This window comes from Sorex fumeus, unplaced genomic scaffold, assembly GCF_029834395.1.
Source record: "Sorex fumeus unplaced genomic scaffold, SorFum_2.1 ptg000072l, whole genome shotgun sequence".
In the NCBI taxonomy this organism is placed as follows: Eukaryota; Metazoa; Chordata; class Mammalia; order Eulipotyphla; family Soricidae; genus Sorex; species Sorex fumeus.
In genome coordinates this window covers 65,318,428-65,340,896 of record NW_026606129.1, presented here as the reverse complement: position 1 = coordinate 65,340,896, position 22,469 = coordinate 65,318,428, and the positions used below count along the sequence as shown (strand labels likewise).

Below are 22,469 nucleotides of genomic sequence, written 5' to 3'. Positions count from 1 at the left end.
CGAGCCAGCGCGTGCTGAGTCGTTGAAGCAGACCACAGCAAGCACTTTGGTGTTTGTGTCATGACTGTCATTCCAAACTCATGTCATGAAGTCAGCGACAGAAACAAGGATTCTGAGCACATGCCTTACACAGCAGCAAGACCGGCATAGGGCAAGTCGGTCACTGTGTCACTCACTGGCTGCTCCTAGGTGCTTTGTCCTGGGGAGGGAGTGGGCATATTCATATTTTGTTTTTCGGATCTCAGAGGAGTATCTTGTGTTAGGAGTGACCAGCTTCTCACAAAGAAATCAACTCACACTTCTTAATGAGTAAAAAAATAGTAAGGAGATGACAGCCTACTGCATTTTAAACTTAATACAGGGCTCTTGTAGAAAGATTCAGTTTCAGAATTTTTAGGTTGGGAAGGATATGAAGTTTTATTTGAACGCTGTATAGAATTAATGTGTGAAATTATTCCTGGATTGCATGCAAATATAAAGTCCTAAAAAGTGAAACTATACATACTCCCAGTTTTACCAAGCAGTAAAGAAAGGAAACAAAAAAATATACAGAATTAAAAGGATTTAAAAAATTCTAAAGTACTGACTTCACATATGAGTATCAGTGAGACAAAAAAAAGATGCATCGATAACTTCCTTGGTAACTATAAATTTCTTAAAACTCTTCACACCTCAATGTGGGAAATCCCTAGTTCAGATTTTGATTCTTTAGGATTTGGGGGCTACACCTAGTAGTACTCGGCTTACTCTTGGCTCGGAGCTCAGGGATCACTCCTGGAAGGGCTTGGAGAACCATGTGGTTTGGCTAGGGATTCAACCCTGTTCAGCCCTGTGCAAGGCAAATGACCTGCTCCCATTACTATCGCTCTGGTCCTTGAATTGTGTAACCTTATATTTAAAATAAATGTACATTTAATCTGAATTCTGATGGCTTTTTGAGCAACCATTAGAAAGTAAAGTGTAAGAGTCACCCAATGCCACAGAGTGAGGATGAAAATAAGTGTATAAAAATGGCAAATGTGAAGCATAGTCTACTTCCTCAAGATACAGCTTGATTTACCTCTCCCACTCTCTTTTAAAAAAATTAATTTATGATGGTGCTGGCTATCAGACGCAGGATGCATGCAAGGCAAGTCATCTACCACTGAAGTATATCCCCAGTCCTTCCCATTTTTTACAGGTGAAAATACTCTCAAGATTCACTAGCCAATGGGGAGTAATTTATAATCTGTTCCTATTCATGCTCAATAATTCTTGCCTTCAAAGCTCTTTTTGTTTTTGTTTTTGGGCAACACCTAGCTGTGCTCAGGACTTACTACTCCTGGCTCTGAGTAACTCAGAGATCACTCCAGGCCTGTGAGATCAGAGGACCATATAGGAAGCCAGGGATAAAACCCAGGTCTACTGCATGCAAGTCTTACCCACTGTACTATTTCTCCAGGCCCACTTTCAAAGTTTTTTTTGGTTTAATAAAGAAAACATAAAATAAAAATTTTTCAATATCTTCTTAGAATTATGACAGCTTTTAGTAGAAATTATTACTAATTTTAGTTACCAGCTATTAAACAGCTACTTTCCAGCAATCCTGTAGATATTTCATTGTGTTATATCACTTGATATATACTATCATGCAAGGTAGTATTGTTATAACATTGTTTATAACAAGTAGCATTGTTTATAACTACAATTAAGAAAAATGAGAAAGAACTTTGAAGTCAGTCCCTTTGAATTCCTTCTAGTTATATACTGGTTATTCCAATTACAAACTATGTGATCTGAGCAGTTACCTAATTTATCTGTACCTCAGTTTCCATATATATATATATATATAACAAATAAATTCATTCATGCCTTTTTCCGAAGATTACATGAGCAGGTCCAAGGAAAGCACTTCATACAAAAGTTAACAAAAGATAAGCATTAAGTATCTTAATAGCAAACTGAGCAATTCATTCACTGATACTCTGATATGGGATATTTACTGGTAAGTTAAAAACAATGCAGGGATCAAGAAAATGATGAGAGGCCATTCCTGCCATCTCCCCATAAAGTCTCTTTTGCTGCAGTCAATGCATTTTAAAAAATCTTTTCTAGAACGGGCAGTTTCTGATATCCATAGTTGGTTTGGATTTTCCAACAACCTGAGTTTTCAACAAAAGCAAAACTGCTATATGCAATGTTCCAATACTCAAATCTGGGCAATAATTTAAAAGTGTTTCTTATACTATGATAACTATTTATAAACAAGATTTCAACAGAAAGTAAAACATGTGGTTTTATCCATCGTGCCAGAATAGAAAACATTTCTCTTACCTAAAACCCCTTTGTGATATAAAAAAATACTATTTGTATTCATTAAATATAATTATTTTAATGTAGTAGTATGCCTTATATGCTATCAATCAGTTCCCCTGGCAGTATTTCTGATGTCTTATAGCTCTGAGGATTTTCCATATCTGTCTGCATAGATAAACGGTATGTTTTATAAGGTCTGAGTAATGAGACCTCAATTTATCAAACAGTTCCTGATTGCCTGCCATTTTTATAGACTATGCTAGGCACCGGGGTGAACATAATAGTATTTTCCCTGAGGATATGAAGAGTAAGAAGTAGTGGAAAAAGCTGTCACCACCAATTAGATTGTATGTGACTTAAGAACTAGCCTGACAGAAATGAAATGCGGCCAAATTCTGAGTATTTCATCCCTTCCAGGGAAGGGTTTAAAATATGACTTTACTTCACCAAAGTTAAGGATGTTCTCAGTAGGTACCATGGGTGACAAGGCCCCTCTTTACAAAAAAGACACTTTGCACAGCAGGTTCATTGGGAAAATGCTCTGCTCAAAGGTATCATTAAGTGGAGGGGGAAAAAGGCAAAGTTAATCTTTCCAGACTTTAAATTCTGGTTTAATATCAAATGGTTGTTGATTCCTGATTGAGAAGTCATTTAATAAAGTCAATCAGATATACATAAATAACTAAAACTGTCCAAAACTTTTATAATATGCAAGACTCCATACAATCAGCCTTTTAAAAAATAGGCATCTTTATTTGGAAAAGGGGCTGGAGCGACAGCACAGGGGTAGGGCGTTTGCCTTGCACGCAGCCAACATGGCCGACCCGAGTTCGATTCCTCCGGCCCTCTCGGAGAGCCCGGCAAGCTACCGAGAGTATTCGATATGCCAGACACAGTAACAACAAAGTCTCCAATGGAGACGTTACTGGGCCCGCTCGAGCAAATCGACGAACAACGGGAGGACTGTGACAGTGACAGTATTTGGAAAAAACTTGTTCCAATACAGCATTTTTAATAAACTTGAAAATAAACAAGTACAGTGTATTTATATCTGAAAATTACAACAAGTAGTAAGAGAATCTCTATTATCAACCCCAAAGGATTGCAGTCATTTGAGTAAGAGGAATTTCAGATCCACCGAAGTAGGATTGTTTTGTCTTTTGTTTCTTTATTTCCTACAATATTTTTATTGCCACTTTGTTCTGACACTCTCTCCTTTCACTGGCCAAAACTTTTTCATTCCTTTTCTTCAGTTAGAGCCAGGGCTCTCTTCAGCATGTGGGATAAGCAGGCACCCCCCCGCTTCTCCCCCTTCCCCCCCTTCCCCCCCTTCCAACCCTCCCCTCCACTTTTTCTTCTGTGAATCAAGATAGTTTTTACCGAAACTTATTTAGAAAGATGTAAAGGGAGAGATGGAGAGAAGTTCGTGTTTGAGAGAGAACATGGGCTTCTCCAGAGTGGGAATAAACAAGCAAAGAGACAGAGAGAAAAGCAAGCCAGGTGCGTGTTCATGGGAGAACGCTGGCTTTTGAAAAGAGCAAGCCAGGGGGTGGGTTCTTGCGATGCTCACCTAAGTGATATACCTAAGTGAGAGCTGTAAAGAATTTATCAGTAATCCATTAATGGGAGAATAATGGAAAGAAGAAATTGAATCCATCAGCCCAATCAAGGGCAAATTTAGGAATATAAGGATTGTTGAGGTTTAAAGGTGAAGGATACATATCTTTTTAGGTACTTAAACTCATACATGTGTTCATAATCTAATAAACAGTTCCAATTCCTGAAATTTGATTTGTTTTCTTAATCATATTTGTATAGCTGCATATGAATTCTCCTAAAGAAACATTTACCAGTAACAGGAAACTATTTTGATACAATTTTTACTGAAGTGACATGTCATTATTCCACTGCAGCAGTTAAGATCATGGGTTCTCCTAAAGTTGTCCAATAAGCCAAGTATGAATGACAGTTCCACCACTTAGTTCTGTAACTCTAGGGAAAACAACCTGTACGTGCCTGTTTGATCTATGAAATGAGCAAAACAGGAGTATACTTTTATGGAATATCAAAAAAAGGGAGTAATGCAAAAGTACTCTTTGTTATTATTATTAGCATCATGCCTGTTACACAGTAAACCCCAGTTCACATCAAAATAACCTTATAAATTGAAGCAAAAATTTAGTGATGCCAGTCCATGCTTTTAACATGCTTAGGGGGTTCCCACTGATCACCAATTTCAATGAAGACCTTTCTCCTAACATTTCTGGTCTTTATAGTTAGTTGGTTTCAGCTCTGCATCTCCATTTCTATATCATTTTCTCCTACGGGACCCTACAGTCGAACCAAATAACAGTTCGTAACTTCAGATACTTTGGCCCTCCAGTTCCCAAACTTTGTTCATACAGGTCATTTCAATTATACTTTCCTTGGCAGGGAAATGAAATACTTTCAATCCAGTTCCACCTCAAATTCCATCTCTAACAATTCCTTGCCTAATTCTTCCTAGTCAGCATATGGGAACTCATAGCCACATCTAAATCTTAAGTCTCTACATTTGGTTAGTCTTCTAGGGATCAACATTTTTGCATTCCCAACTTGATGGTGTCATTTGGAACCTGGAACACTGCTCATTACAGTGATCCGAGTGGTGGCCAACACACAAAGCTGATCAGCAAAACGCCCTTGGGCGACGTGCTAGCATTAACAATGCAGATCCATTTAACTGAGAGATAAAAACCTTCTTTTTTATTCCTTCAGCCAAGTTTCAGCTTTAAGCATAGTCACAAATCCACCAAATGCCACCTCCCTGATTTCTGCATATTCTTTCAGTGCAGATTCCCACTCTGCCTTCAAAATATTATGCTCGGGGAATCGGAAAAATAGTATATGGGGCAAGGAACTTGCCTGGCATGAGCTGACTCATGTTTGATCCCTAGTACCCCTTATGGTCCCCCAAACCCCACCACGAGTGATCCCTGAACACAGAGCTAGGAGTAAGCCCAGGGCATAGATGGGAGTGCTCCTTCCCTCCCAATTTATGCAGCTTTACTTGAGAAAATGGCACGCACATTAAACTTTTTCACTGACATATAGTAGCTATGAATTAATGTGGTTCCTATTCTGCGGCCCAAACTCATATTTTCCAGTACAAAATGGAGGATTTCCACCAGTGACCTTCAAGATGTGCTGATTTTTAAATCCTCCGTCCCTGAAACAGTTATCTTCCCACGAACATTTCAATTTTAAAGGGCAATACCGATGCAATGACTCAAGACAAAATTTTGATCTTTTACTTTCACATATTCTCTTTGGATCATAGTAAGATCTATAAGACTCAGAGTCCTTGATCCCGTTCTCCACTAGCTACCTCATTCTCCTCCCACCAAATTGATCTATCTTAAGTCAAAAACTGAACTGAAATAAAAGTGCTATGCATGAAAAACCCACTGTTGCTGCTTCTCAAAGCTTGTTAACTTTCTCCACTTGAGAAAACAAAAATGGATATTTTTATAAAGCATTAGGATTTTTTCAATATTTCCAGGAGAAATGGTGGCAGAGCAGCAATCACATCTGGGTGGTTAGTGGTCTGGGATCCAACTTATTGATATTTCTCAGAAAACAAAACTAATAAAAAAAAATGAAACTATCCAAATTATTAAGCGTTGGGTCAATGGATACTGTAACTAAGCAGTAGAATGTATGAGGTACTAGGATTGATTCCTGGCACTGCCAAAAAATAAAACCACACAAGAAAACCACCAAAGCTCCAAATTATTAAATATTTGTGCTTTAATGCCTATGTTTAAAAAAGCAAAAAAGATAATCCATGGAGGTTTTTGAAAATTATACATCTGATAAAACCTAGAATGTATTAGCTAAATAAAAGACAATTCAATTTTTGAAATGGAAAAAGGACCACAACAGATATTTCTATAAAAAAGTATAATACAAAGATCCTTGAACATCATTTGTCACTAAGAAAGTACAAATCAAAATCGTGATATACCTATATGCCTATTTGTAAGCCTAATACTAGTTTAGCTATCAAGTAAAAACAACAAAACCAGAAAATGACAAGTGTTAAAAAGGATATAGAGAAATGAATCCTGTAAATTGTCAGAAAAAAAATGTAAAGTGGCCAACCGGTATGGAAGAACCTGGCAATTTCCCAAAAAAGTTTAAGACAGAATTATATCATAACCCAGCAATTTCACTTCTAGGTATATATTCAAATTTATTGAAGTTTTCAACTCTCTTACAACAGCAGAAGAGATACAGGCAGCAAAGTTCCCTGCTAAATTACAACAGGAAATCAGCTTGGTACCACAGAAAAGTGTTCACCTACTCAGCCTGCTTTGCTTGAGAAATACATGCATCATCTGAAGGTAGTGATTGCCATGCAAGAAAGAATTGTGGCTAAGGGAATGTAGGGAAATATAGACTGGCAAATAGATTCCTGAGGAGCACAGTATATACCAGCTGCCACTACTGTAGGCAAACTGGAAGAGGGACAAGACTGTAACAGAGGTGACAGACTAGACTTCTCGAAAAAAAAAAACAAGCCATCTTTGGAACCCACACCCTACCCCACCGCCCCTCCCCCCGCAAATGACCAAGGGGACAGCTTAGGGGCCAGGAGCACATGGCTTACATCCACAAGGACCTGAATTCCATTCCCGGCACTACATGTCACTCCGGCATTGCTGTGTACCTATCCCTGGAGGCCCCTGAACATGGTGATGGTCCTGCTAAGTACCACTGGGCCTAAGCAGTGCTATATCCCCAGGCCCCAGCATTGAGCTGTCCATCCAGCTGGTCAATTTTCACTGGGAGCAGCCCCTGAGCCCCATGAGCTTGAGAGCCTCCCCACAAAGAGAAGAAAAGAAAGGAAAAGAAAAGAAATCAATAAAAAAAACACTCAAAGAAAGCCAAAAACAGTCCAAGTTTTTATACTAGAAGCAGCTGAATATGCTGGGTCCTCTCTCCGGAGAGCCACCTTCCCATAAGAAAAGAGTACAGCCGTGGAGCAACAATTGTTGGCAGAAATAGGGAACCCAAGTGCCCACAAAGGCCATGGGGCAACACAGAGCTCTCCCTCTAGCCTGCTCTCCTGCCAAGCCCCACACAGGGATTGAGGTTTTCAATCAATGTCATCATAGTGATGACCCTACCCTGCACCCCATCAAAGCCATAGAAGCAAATGAGAATTCCAAGTCTAAAACTACAGCGCCACCTGCAGGAAAGGAAGCTAACACAGATGTGGGGTTTGTTTTTGTTGTGAGGGAGGAATGAGCCCAGGACATACATTCAAAGCAAGAGCTGTATCACTGAGATAACATCCCTGGGCCACTGACTCAGATGTGTAAGCATAAAAATTCTACAGTAAACTATTGTAAAAAAAAATAAATCATAATGTATGTAGTCAAAGAAAACATCTCCAGAGGAGACTTGATGGCACAAAGAGGTATTAGACAAAAAAAGTTGGAAGAGTACGTAATAGACAAAGAAAGAGCCACCATACTGAAACCCAACACTATTAGAAAATCTCAATGAAACAGGGAAGCAAGTCAAAGAAAGATATCAAAAAGGAGGAGCTACAAGAGCACAAGGAGGTTTTCACCCAAAAGATCCAAAGGTCAAAAATAAAAAAATTCCAAACAGAGGGTTGGCTCTGGCCTGGGTTGGAGACTACCTTTGGTGTGTGTGTGTGTGTGTGTGTGTGTGTGTGGTGTGTGTGTGTGTGTGTGTGTTGGGGGAGGGGTAGAATTCTGAACAGAGATGCTGTGTAGGAAGAGCACAGTGGATGAAACTCAATATGCTGTGGAAAGTATAAAAAATAGACTTTAGTGTCACAGAGGAAAGAGTATCAGAAACTGAAAATAAAATCACAGAAAGACTCAGATGGAAGAGGGAAAAGAAACAATACAGGGAAAAATTAAAGAAATTACCTGAGGGATATAGGACTCAGAAGTGTAAACCTCACATACAGGAGTAATAAAAGGTAAAGAGAGAAAGAAGAAGAAGCAAAGGCCACATTTAAAGAAGAAATAGCTAAAAACTTCCAACTATAAGAAATGAGCTATCGATATCCAGAAAACCACAAGAACACCTACATTTTAAAGATCCCAAAGAAGAGCGTGAGCAGCAGAACATCGGGCAGGGCACTTGACTTACATGTGGCTGGCCCAGGTTTGATCTACAGCACCACATACAGTTCTCCGAAATCTGCCAGGAGTGGTCCCCGAGCACAGAGCCAGGGTAAGACTGGAGCACAGCTGACTATGGCCCAAAACCCAAAGGGGGTTGGGGGAAGAATTCCAAGTAACCTACACTAAGTTATGTAAACGTTAAATTATTAAAAGTCGATGACAATGGGAGCTGAAATGATAGTACAAAGGATGAAGCACTTGCCTTGTACACAGTCAACCCAGGTTACATACCTGTTACCAGTTACTGTCCCCAAAGCACAGCCAGAAGTGATCCCTGAGCACAAAGTCAGGAGTAAGCCCTGAGCACTGCTGGCTGTGACCCAAAAGCAAATTTAAAAAGTCAATAACAATGAAAAAATGTTGGTAAGGAAAATAAAAAAGTAACATAGAAAGGCACCTTTACTGGGCTTTCCTCAGACTTCTCAGTAGATACCATACAGCCTAAAAGAGAATAGAATAAATATTCGCATTACTAAAAGACAAACCTGCCAAACCTTGCAAAATTATAATTCAAATATCATAGAGAAAAGACTTTATCAGACAGAAAAAACCTACAGAGATTTTGACCACCAGAACTATTAAAAAAAAAAAAAACTCTTCTAAAACTATAAAAAGGAAAAGACCACACAACCTTAACCAAACAGAGTTGAACAGATTAAAAAAAAAAAAAAACAGAAACATGAGACAACAACCAAAAGATAAAAGGGAATGAAAAAGACATAACCAACAGAGTGAAATGGTGATGAGCTGATACCAGCACAAAAAAAAAAGAACTTTTTTAGATATACAAAGTGTGATACAATCTCTATGATAACTACAAAACAAAATCCAGAGGTGAGACATGCAGAAGAAAAATTAAAGAGATGAAGAAAATAACCAGGGTAAACTACCCAAATGAAAAAATAGAAACAAATGGGAGAGAGACAACAGAAATATAAAATAAGAATGGGGGGAGCAGGGACTCTAAGGGCTAGAACACTTGCTTTAAGTGGAGGAACACTGGGCTTGATTCAAATAGATTCCCAAGCATCGATCCCTGAGGATCACTGGGTTAAGCCCCAAAACAAAACCAGAAATGGAATAAGTCCCATAAATCAATACTCATCCTAAAAGTGAATAGTCTGAACTCACCAATCAAACAAGAGTGCTCGATGTATTAAAAAAAAAAACACGTATACTATATATTCAAGAGTCTCATATGAAATAGGTCACACACAGAAGCACAGAGTAAAAGGCTGCAGCACGGTGTCCCAAGCCAACAATGCAGAGCAAAGGGCAGGAACTGCAAGTCTTACATCTGATAAAATGTACTTTCAACTCTAAAAGTTAACAAGAGACAAAGAGAGATGGAGCGGCAGGGGCTACCTACCCAAACTTGTGCTTACCTCTTTCTGCATTCATAGCACATCTACACCAAAATCTGATTTAATCCACACTGAAATTAAAACAAAACCCCATGGGGACACCCCGAGAGACTGGAGAGAGAGATGTCCCCAAGAAGAAACAATCCCCATCACGGGGCAACATACTGCAACTGGGAAGAGAACTTCAAAGTGCAACTTTACTCTGGATAAAGGGGTAGGGGTCTGGTGGTTTTGCTCAACACCCAGCACCCCAATCCCAAGGGCCTATACTTACAAAATGGGATTGAAAAGCAAGAATCCACAGGGTATAAACGAGGGTAAGGGAACAGCACAATTCTATGACTCTCCCTATCTTACTAATAGAATAGAGAGATCCCATCCAGGATCTCACTCATGGTACTAACAGATCCTGAGAAAACATAGCGATCAAATAGCTGAACTTTCAGTGGGGAGAGACAATTATCAGGAGAGCTTGCAAACCAACAGAGACCCAAACCCTCCAAGTCATGTGCAAGACTTACGCCTACAGACAAAAAATACCATGTGGGTGGACCTTTCAAAATATAACCAGTTAGCAAGGCGGTTCCACTGCCTTTGTGCTCCTTTATGTACTCGGTCATCAGCAGGAACAAGGACCCAGTCTCTTCTTAAACTCACCCCATCATGGAGCGCACACTCATCACCGAAGTCTGCATGATCAAGGGAATCAGTGGCGGCTAGGCACCAGTGACCTTGAGTCCCCAGTTGCTCACAGGCCTGCTCAAACTTGACTCACATCACAAGTGTCCTTGGGCACTTGTAAGCTAGAACCCACAGTCACTGTTCAGACCAGCTTAAACTTGGAAGCTGCAGGCAGAGCCAGTTACCTGTAACTACAAATCTCCCATAGTTGCTGCCCAAGCCCATTCAGACTCAAGTCCCAGCACCTGCCCAGACATAATCTAGAAATCTCCTACAGCACTACAGATACAATCAGGAAACAGAAGCATACCTACAATGATTGATTAAGGCAACACCCTATCCTAATGACAGCTATACAAACTTCCCGAACACTTCAAAGCAACAGGCCTAAGGATGATCACTGAAATAAGATCAATGTGAGAGATTTCAACAAAGAAAATGTATGCAAAACTTTAAGAAATATCCACAAGGAAACCTTATAACTAAAAATTAGAGTAACTGAATTTTTAAAAGAGGAGCTTGAGAGTAGAAAAAAAGAAGCTGAAATTTGAATGATTAAGCTTGAAGATAAAAACAATGCAAATCAAATCTCCAAAAAAAAAAAAAAAACACCAGCAAGGACTACAGAGATAGGTAATAGGGCTGAGAGCATGCTTTGCTCGTAGTAAGCCCAGATTCGATACCCAGCAACACATGGTCCCAATCATAAGGCCAGGACCCAAGCCAGGATGGAGGGGTGGGTGTGAGGGGAACCTAGGTTGGGGTTTAGGCCACACCCAGGGGTGCTCAGGAGATATTCCTGGCTTTATGCTCAGGACTGACCCCAGGTAGAACTCAGAGGATCAAAGGTGATGCTGGGGTAGGCAGCATTGCAAAGCAAGAACCTTAACCCCTGTACTAGCTCTCTAGCTTCAAGGAGGAGAGTATTTTTATACGCAGAAATAGTAACTGAGAAGTTAGGGCAATAAGCTCAAGGGACTGGAATGCACCCGTTGGCTGCTGGAGACTTAGATCTGATCCACAAGTACTGAGCATAGGTGGGAGTGAGCCCTGAGCAATATGCTGGGAAGAGTTTCCCCAGCCCAGCACGTAGGGTATGGACCCCAGACAAAATTATAATAGAAATATAAATTGAGAACATCCAAGACTGAGAACGAATTAGACACCCAACTCTAAGAAGTAATAGTACCAAACAAAATAAACTCAAACAGATGTACACCAAGACACCTTATAATTGAAATGACAAAAATCAAAGAAAAGATTTAAAAGCAGCAAGAGTAAACCCGACTCACATAACAGAACCTCTGGAAGTCTAATATTTCTCAATAGAGACTCTATATCCCAAACAGGAGTGTCATAATTTATATAAAGTGTTGAAGAAAAAAAAGATCGTCATAGAAAATATTCTACCCAGACGTGTTATCACTTGTATTTGAGTAAGAATAAAGAACTTTTCAGATAATAGTTAAAGGAATTCATTGTCACTAAACTGGCCCTGCAAGAAATACTTAATGGGCATCTTTACAAGGAAGAAAAATCCCACTTAGAAATAACAAGATACTTAAAAAAAATTAATTGAGGTACGGAAATAATGAGACTGTATTCCAGTTTATTGATTCTTTCCTTGTTATCTCCCTGCTGTTAAGTTTAGAGAACTTTAAATTCCAGATTTTGCATTTTTCAGCTGTGAAATTTCTTTTTGGTTCTTTTAAAACTGATCTCATTTTTCTATTGATAAACATTTTGGGACTTTTCAGGCTATTTTATTTTGATAAGTTTATCAAAATAAGTTTATCAAAATATAGGCTTATATAGTTTAAAGAATAAGTTCATTTCATCTAAGTTTTTCTTTTTTTTTTTCTCTTATGGGGTCACACTTGTGGTTACCTCTGGGGGATCACTTTTGGTGGTACCCAGGAGACCAAATGTGACTCTGGGGATTGAACTGGAGTTGACCACATTCAAGGCAAACACTTTAATATCTGTACTATCTCTGCAGCCCCATAATCTAAAGTTTTCAACTGATACTCAGAGTAGTCCTTATGATCTTTATATTATTTGGGGAAATTTATAACAAAATTTTCAATTTCATTTCTGATAGTGATAAGTTGTCACTTTTCTCTTTGTTCTTTTTAAGTTTAATAGAGGTCTCAGTTTTATTGACCATTCTAAACACTTCTTATCACAGGTTTTTTTCCATTTACAGTTTCAGTAACTGCTATTTTTTTTTAATTGAATCAGCACGAGATAGGCCATCACAGAGCTATTTATGTTTATGATTGGGTTCCAGTCATACAATGTTCCAACACCCACCCCTCCATTGGTGTACAATTTCTACCACCAATGTCACCAGTTTCCCTCCCAACCCACCTCACCTGCCTCTATGGCAGGCACCTCTTCTCTCTCTCTCTCTCTCTCTCTCTCTCTCTCTCTCTCTCTCTCTCTCTCTCTCTCTCCAATCTTTTTCTTTCCCTCTCTGTCTCTCCCCTCTCTCTCAATCTCTTTCTCTCTTTTTTGCTCTCCTTCAGTGCATTATGGTTTGCAATACAGGTACTAAGAACTCATCATGTTTGTTCAGGGTATTCAGAATTTTTATCGGGAAGGGACAGCTGGGGTAGTTTTTTTAACTGGGTGACAGTTTTGGGTTCTGGCCATGACTGCTGAGGCTTCAGGAAGTACAGGGAGGTGGAGGGGAGGTAGTACATATCAATTCTGAGAAAGCCCGGAGATTTCAGTCACCAAACCCGCATACCCAAATTTTCAGCAGGTTAGTATTTTGGTGAGGTCTGTCCTGAGACGCTGGAGTCTAGCTGGGCATGGCAGTGAATTTGAGTTGTGGGCACAAGCAGCTGCCGATGGCTCTGGGTGGGCACTGGGCTAACCTGCCTTGCTCCAATGTATCTCATTTATACAGTCTTGCAAGGATCTGAGATTAACAGTGGTTTTTGACCTCTTTAAAGATTTATTTATGGGTCTCTGAAGCAAGGTTGGTAAATGAGCTTGTATGACGTGGTCTGAGCCAGACATGGTTTGTGGGTGGGGGTCCTGTGTACCTAATTTTGGGCTGTTTAATTTCTTGGGATACTTGGTCCCAAGTTGCTGGAGTCTGGCCAGAGACACAGCGATGATTGTCGGGTATCAGGAAGCCTACAGGCACCGTGAGGCTTCTGATACACTTGCCCAGTGGGTCGAGGTTGACCTTCTGTGGCACCTCACCCTCTGGATCTCCACTGGTGATGGCAGCAGTGGCCCTAGCAGGGACCAGGACCGGAGCCAGACCTGCTGTCATTCCCAGCCTGGGCACTCTGGGAAGGCTGCAGCCACCAGCCCAGTAGCGCCTGACCGGGGGGCACAAGCCCCCATCTTTGGGTCTCCAGACAGAAGGCACTCAGGGATGTTCTCCTCCATAATATGCTGTGGGCAGTACAAGCTGGTCCAAGGAAGAAATGGCAGTAGGGCCACTCATTGGCAGTGAATGGCTTCGGCCTCATGGTGGGAACCCAGGGTGCCCCCTCAACTCCAGGACCCGCATTCCCCGTTAGTGCACAGTCAGACCCAAAGAGCACCAATCAGACACATAAAAACTGTGCTGCTACCCACAGCACTGAGAGCTGCGACAGCTCCATCCGCTGATGGCCACACCACCCCCATCCTCACGAGTCCCACTCCAGGCCACCAGCTGGTTTCTTTTAGAGGTACTCTCCCTGAGACAGAATATCCAAGGGGCACCCACATTCACTCACGCAGAAATCTTATGACCCTATCAGCTGTTTAAAGTGCTGAGAGCTACCCTCTTTCACCAGCTCTGGCCCTTGCCGACGTGCTCCCATCGTCTTAACCAGAGCTCCTTAATTTCTGCTCTTAAAATTCCTATTTCTTTTTTCTGCTTATATATGGAATAATATTCTTGTCATTGATAATTAAAGCAGAAACTTAATTACTAACATAAAAATGCTAATTAAAAAATTTTTTCTTAAAGCTACAAATTTCTCTCTAAAAAGTTTGTTGAAAATATTTCAAAATATTTTCTATTTCTACTTGTAAAACTTTTTTCCTCTTTTCCCCAGGAATTCCAATAATATGGCGAACAATGGTGAGAATATAATCTTGGTTTGTGCATAACCTTAGAGGGAAAGCTCTTAGTTTTTTGAGCTTTTAAGTATACTGTTAACTTAAGTACAATGTTAACTCTGGAGTTTATAATATATAAGGTCTTTACAATGTTTATGTAGATTCTTTCTATCCTCATTTGTTTTTAATAGAACAAAAGTATAGAGTGAAGTTTACTCCTATATAAGCCCACAAAAATAAACAAGAAAAGCTCAAATAAATATTCTAATCTTATAGCTGAAGGAACTGGAAAAGGACGAATAAACAAAACCAAATTTCACAGATGGAAAAAAATAATTCTTACAGTGGAAATAAATAAAATAGAAACACAAAAGGTTAGACAAAAGATCAATAAAATAACCAAGAACCAAAAAGAACCAAAAGAAAGAACAAAAAAACTGATAACCCCCTTGCAAGGCTCACCATAGGAAAAAGAAATAAAATCCTGACCAAAAAAGAAAACAAATAAAAAGAGAAATCAAACAACTAATGTACAAACATTAAAGAAGCAATAAAGATAATGTAAAATTACTATGAAGATCTATAAACAAACAAATTAAAGAACACAAAAGAAATGAACACATTTTTAGAATTAGGGGGTCAGAGAGATAACATAGGGGTCGAGGCAGTTGCCTTGTATCCTGCTGACCCTGGTTTGACTTCCAGGCACCCAAATATGGTCTTTTGAACAGCGCCCCTGAGCACAGTCAGAAAGAGAAACCCTTGAGCATTGCCTGGTGTGGCCCAATCATGCCCTCTCACCAATACTTTTAGAATTATACAACTCACCAAAATTGACCCAGGGAGAAAGAGAGAATTTGGGCCGTTTGATCACAGAAATCAAAATAATAATCAAAGTCTCCTGAAGGTTAGGAAAATAGAAAAGTGGTTAGGGTGCATGCCTAGCTTGCCCCTGACCTGGGTTTAATTCGTGGTATGTCATAGTTCACTGATCATGGTACAGACCTGGAGGCCCCTGAGCACCACCGGGTATGGCAGTGGAGACCTCAAGAACTACTTGGGGTGGCCTGGGCATCGCCAGCATTTCGGGGCCAAGCAGATTGCATTCTCCAGCTCTTCCATTGAACTGCCATCCCAGTTGGCTAAGAAATAACTAAGAGGAGCCCCCTTCTAAGACCTGCATGAAAGGTCACCCCTACCACCACCACCAAGCTACAAATATCAACATAAAGATCATATTAGACAAACCCAGAGATAAAACAATTAACAGTGAAAAATAAAAAGCCTTTTCGTTGAGATGCAGAACTAGTCTAGGATGTCTACATTCACTGCTTTTCAAGATAGTGCTGAAATCCTAGCCAGAAAGGTAAGAAAAATATATCAAAGTACTTTGGGAGTGATTCCTGAGGGCAAACCCCTGAGCACCAACAAGTGTGGTCCAAAAAAAGTTGAAAGAAAACTATCGGGTAGGGCGTCTGCCTTGCACGCAGCCAACATGGCCGACCCGAGTTCGATTCCTCCGCCCCTCTCGGAGAGCCCGGCAAGCTACCGAGAGTATTCGATATGCCAGACACAGTAACAACAAAGTCTCCAATGGAGACGTTACTGGGCCCGCTCGAGCAAAGTATTACTAAGATATGAAAAGATAGCATAGGGGTTATAGCACTTGTCTTGCATGTGGTCGATTCTGGTTCAATCCCCAGCACCACATAAGGTCAACTGAGCATCACCAAGAGAGATCCCAGAGCACAAAGCCAGGAGTATCCCCCATCTCCATTAGGTATAGAGCAAAGCTCCCAGAACCCCTCCACCCAAATGAACTTGTTGTTATTCCAAGCAGTTCTCAGGGGACTATGTGGTCCTGGGATCAAACCCAGGTCTCCTGCATTCAAAATGTGCTCAGTTCATTGAGCTATCTCTCCAGCACTAAAACGCTGTATGTTATAGTTGCGAACAGAAGAAATCATCTAAACCAGTATTTCTCAACTGAGGACAACGTGAGACCCCAGGATATTTCTATGAGTCACAGATAAAAACTGAGTAAGGGGGGCACTAGCATGATATTTAGGTGCAAAGCAATAGGGTGGGTACAGGATAAAACTAGATAGAAATGGGAGGGGGAAGGGTGGCATGATCAGAAAAAGATTGAGAAACACTGCACTAAACAACTTGACCTGGCTCTCTAATGCAATTCAGTGAGCATGCTGAGGGTTTACACCTAGTTCTGAGCTCAGGGGTCAGCCTGGTGGAGATCAGGGGATAAGCATGGTGCCAGGGACAGAACCCAGTTGGGGTCTATGTGAGGCAAGTGCCGTACAGCTACGCTATCTCTATGGCCCCTGCTTTAGGCCTTCACACTAGATATTCATTCTATTTCTACATTGGTCTGCTACTTTACCCTAAATGCCCAGATCTTGCCTCAAAAATTCCTAACCAATTTTTAAAAACTCCAAGCTACTCAGCACTCCTGATTCTCCTTATCCTGATTTTGTTTGTACAAAATGTATTTACTTGTAACTATTCTCTCTGTCCATAAAAGATAACACAGATACTTTTCCCTGAGTTACTTATTAATCTCCAGTGCCCTGAAGAGAAGTTAGTGGGCCTTTGATAAATAATGTGACAAGCATATTGGGCAAAAAATCAGCTGGCACTGAAAAGGAGTTCCCTTTTTGAAACGGTCATGAATTTGGCAGTTTCTCAATCCCACCGAGGTCCACTTCATTCCGTTACCTTCGCGGTCCCTGCAAGGCTGAGCTTTTGGCGCTTCATTCCCTGTTTCTGTTGTTAAGTTTCAGGTATCATAATAACCTTTTCATCAGAATGCCATTCAAAAAAGACTCAGCGAGTGATGACTGTAGTCTTTGAAAAGCACCTATCCTTCTCTTTTCCTCCTCAAGGACAAGTCCTATATACACAGTTATGAAATAAGGTATTTTTTGTATTTCCTCCCTATTAATATATATGTGTGTATATATATACACACACATATATATATATTTATCTCCCCAGCCCACCCCACAGTCCTCTGATTCCACTCGTCAATCACTGAACACCACCTAGAAAAGTCCTGCTTCTCTCTTCTCTGGCACTTTCCAGACATTTCAAAATGAATGGCCATTCTTTGGAATGACTCTGAAGAGTAGTGAAGGATATCTCTACAATTCAGGTCTTTCCTCTTGAAGCCAGAAAACTTCAGAGTCTATATTGAAGACGAACACATCAGTTACCCAGCACTTTCTTCTTAACCCCAAAACAGAAGTGTCATCTACTTCCTGAAGTTCTTATTTCTGTTTGAAAATGGCTAAGATGTTATCTCTGGAGATAAATGCCTATCTTTGCAACAGCCAAGCAAAACTTGACTGAGACATCACATTAATTTGTAAGCTAATTAATTTCAGAGGCTGAACTTCTTTTAGTCTTTCCTATTTGGCTTCTGTTTAGTTCTATTTTTCAATGTCTCATCTTAAATGTGGAAGCTCCCTTATTCCTTTCAAGAGTATAGGGGAGGATAGATTTTGTTTCAATCAAAATCCCTTCAGAATTTTTATTTTTTTTACGTAAAATTTAGTCAGTCTCCCTAAATAGTAAATGAATGGTGGCTGCTATTCTTGTAAACATCTGAACAACTTGTGAGCACAGTCTCCTGGCAGCTGGGAAAAGGTCCGGGGCACAGAGAGTGTGCCTGAAGAACTGCTTGTTTAAGAAGATCTTTCCTGCCATGAGTACTAGGGTCTGTACTCCTCGTTGAGAAGACTGGAGCTGGAAAGAAACACAGCCAACTTTGGGATACAGCTTCTCAGGAAAAACGGATTGGATTGGTGAGGGTGATTTCCTATTCCCCGTATCTTCCCGCAATTTTAATAATTTGGGAATAAGCAATGGTGGTTATTTAGCAGTTTTTACTTTAATAAGCACATGCCTAATAATTATACTACATTCTTAAGTTCATCATCATCATCATTATTATTATTATTATTATTATTTTCGGACCATGTCTGGTGATGTCAGTGGTTACTCCTCTCTTGGCAGCTGGCAGTCAGGAATTACTCCTGGTGGTGCTCAGGAAAACATATGCGATGTCAGGACTGGAACCCGGGTTGGCCTCTTGCAAGGCAAGTGCCCTACCTGCTATGCGATCACTCTAGTCCCAAATTCATTATTTCTTATTAGTAGAATCATATTCAGATTATGCTTAAATTTGAAAATTTCCTTTAATACTTTCAAAAGTGTGTGTGTGTGTGTGTGTATGTGTGTGTGTACACACGCACGTGCGCATGCACCAGGAATATGATATTTTGGTGTTGAATACTGGTCTTATATGTGTGAGAATGTGAAGCTGTGGGTTCAATTTAATTCTGGGCTTCCAGTCTTTTTATATGTGCGTGCCCCACAGGGGAGGCTGGGGGATTGGCGTAAGGGGGCATATCTGGCTGTGCTCAGTGCTTACTTCTGGCTCTGCACTCAAGGGTGCACTCCTGGTGGACTCAGGGGTTGAACCCAGGTTGGCCACATATGAAGGGCACTCAAGAGACCATATTGGTGGTAGAGGTCAAACCCAGATTGTCAAGAAGCATTCTAAGACTTGTACTACTGCTCCAGACCCTGAGTTTCCAGTTTTAAATAAAGGTGGTAAACGCTACTTCACGAAATAAAACGCTACTTCACAAAATAAAAGAGGACACGAAGAAATGGAAAGATATCCCCCGCTCATGGATTGGGAGAATTAACATTGTCAAAATGGCAATACTCCCCAAAGCATTGTACAGATTCAATATGATCTCTATAAGGATACCCATGATATTCTTCAAAGAAGTGGAACAAACACTCCTGAAATTTATATGGAACAACAAACCCCCACGAATAGCTAAAGCAATTCTGGGAAAAAAGAAGATAGGAGGCATCACCTTCCCCAACCTCAAACTCTACTACAAAGTGGTAATAATTAAAACAGCATGGTACTGGAACAAATGCAGAGCCGCAGACCAATGGAAGAGGGTTGACGATCCTTATACACACCTTCAAATATATAATCATCTAATCTTTGATAAGGGAGCAAGAAATGTGAAGTGGAGCAAGGAAAGTCTCTTTAACAAATGGTGCTAGCAAAACTGGACAACTACATGCAAAAAAAATGGGGTCAAATCTCTACCTAACACTGTGTACAAAAATCAGATCAAAATGGATTAGAGACCATAAGGTACATTGAAGACAAGGTGGGCAAAACCCTCCACGACATTGAAGCTAATGGTGTCTTCAATGATGACATGCCACTGCCCAAGCAAGTGGAAACAGAGATAAACAAGTGGGACTATCTTAAACTAAGAAGCTTCTGCACCTCAAAAGAAACAGTGACCAATATACAAAGACAGTCAACAGAATGGGAAAGGGGTTGATATCAAGGGTATAATAAAGCACTGGTTGAACTCTAACATCCGACCCCATCATAAAATGGGGTGAAAAAATGAACAGAAATTTCTCAAGAAAAAAATATGAGTGGCAAAAAGGCACATGAAAAAATGCTCTTCATCACTAATCATCAGGGAGATGCAGATCAAAACAACAATGAGATATCACCTCACACCACAGAGACTGGACCACATCCAAAAGAACAGAAGCAATCGGTGTTGGCATGGATATGGGGAGAAAGGGATTCTCCTTCACTGCTGGTGGGAATGCCAACTGGTTCAGCCCCTTTGGAAAACAATATGGACGATTCTCAAAAAATTAGAAATTGAGTTCCCATTTGACCCAGCTATACCACTTTTGGGAATATATCCTGGAGAGGCAAAAGAGTATAGTAGAAATGACATCTGCATATATGTTCATTGCAGCACTGTTTACAATAGCCAAAATCTGGAAAAAAAAAAACAGAGTGCCTGAGAACAGATGACTGGTTAAAGAAACTCTGGTACATCTACATAATGGACTACTATGCAGTTGTCAAAAAAGACTAAATCATGAAATTTGCATATAAATGGATCAACATGAAAAGTATCATGGTAAGTGAAATGAGTCAGAAAGAGAGGGAGAGACATAGAAAGATTGCACTCATCTATGGAATATAAAGTAACAGAATAGGATATTAATACCCAAGAATAGTAGAGATAAGGACCAGGAGGTTTACTCCACAGCTTGGAAACCAGTCTCAAATGCTGGGAGAAAAGGCAGCTCAGATAAAGAAGGGAACACCAAGTGAAGGGTATTTGGAAGACCAGCTCGGGCTGGGAGATGTGAGCCAAACGTAGAGTATTAGATTGAACACAATGGCCACTCAATGCCTCTAGTGCAAACTACAACACCCAAAGGAAAAAGAGAACAAAAGGGAATGCCCTGCCACAGAGGCAGGATGGGGAGGGGGGAGGATGGGATAGGGATGGTGGGAGGGATACTGGGATCATTGGTGGGCACTGGTGGAGGGATGGGTACTGAATGTATGACTGAAAGGCAAGAACGAAAGTTTGTAAGTCTGTAACAGTACCCCACGGTGATTCACTAATAAAAAATAATCATAATAATAATAAAATTTAAAAAAATAAATAAATAAAGGTTGGTACTACATGGTCTCCCAAGCACACCAGGAGTAACCCCTAAAGCACCAGCAGGTATAATCAAAAACAAAACAAAACAAAGTTAAAACTATTATCCATTGGTAAAACTCATAATGTTATAACTATAATAATTGAAACAATGCATTTATTCCAGCTGTGTAAATTGGAATACAGTTACCTTTACTTTGGAGGGCTGGCCAAAAATCCTTATTGATTTACCAGTGGATCTTCATCTGCTGTGATTGTGGAAACTCTTTCTTTTTTAATTCTGTTCAGATCTACAAAAAGAGAAAGAAAAAGGCAAATAATATTAGCAATGGCTAAAGTCAATTAAAAAGTCTATATAATATCAGCTGCCAAATGTTCCAAATTTTTTACATGTTCTCTAAAATGTCAAAATGTTATAATTTGAGACTTTTTAAAAATACCAACTTTACAATAAATGTGATTCAGGTCTTTTACAATCAGTTTAATTGGTTATGTTTACAATAAACTAGGAAAAAGCCTCCTGGGGCTTGAAATCATTGTATGTAATTTGCCACTAATGAGTTTTCACTTAATCTTTAAAATGGCCATTCAGATAGGCTGCTTCCAGGAAAACTGTCAGAATTACAAATTTGAAGACACTTAGGAATGAGATTATTTGGAGAGCTCCTGTTGTCCTTTATCATTCAGCTATTTATAAAAGCAGTTCACAATGCTACAAACAGGAAAGAAAACTTAAACATTTTCCCAGAAAGCACCAGGAAATTAAATATTTCCATTGTCTACCTAGTGTTGTGCATCTGTGTACATACATATTTCAAGTAGCATGTGGCTACCACTCAAGATTACTTTGGAGAAGAGCAATGAGTTCGAGTCAAGGGATTAGAGGTTTAGCAAACAAGTTAGAAACTAAGTTGGTTTTCATGTCTGACATGTAACAGAAGAGAAAAAAACAGCAAAAATGGGCAATGACACAGCTACAGAGCAGATGCTATCAAAGTATAAAGCACAAAGCAGATCTACTTTATATGAAAAATTCATCAGTAATACGCTCCTTCTATAATTCTTAGTGACTATAAATCAAGGACAGATGACGAGAGTAATATTTTGTTCAAATTTTATTAATTTTATATATTCTAAGATAGTAAACAAATCTGTCTATGATTTGAGATACTAAAAGCACCTCTGAAAATCAGTAGCTGAATTCTGACATGTTTTGAATATTTATCCATAATTATCTTTATTGCTTTTTAAATTATTCCTAGATCACATCCTTCCCTGCTCCCTTTATAAAACAGTTTCAGATTTATTCA

General features: G+C 39.9%; 1 protein-coding gene across 1 annotated transcript in view; it reads right to left on the bottom strand.

Annotated features, from left to right (window-relative positions):
* ATXN7 (ataxin 7) overlaps positions 1-21,448 on the bottom strand; it is a 130,595-nt gene extending 109,147 nt beyond the window's left edge. The window contains exon 1 of the mRNA XM_056128939.1: positions 21,350-21,448. The gene's annotated coding sequence lies outside the window, so the exon portion shown is untranslated. The remainder of the gene's footprint in view (positions 1-21,349) is intronic.
* Between the last annotated feature and the right edge of the window lie 1,021 nt (positions 21,449-22,469).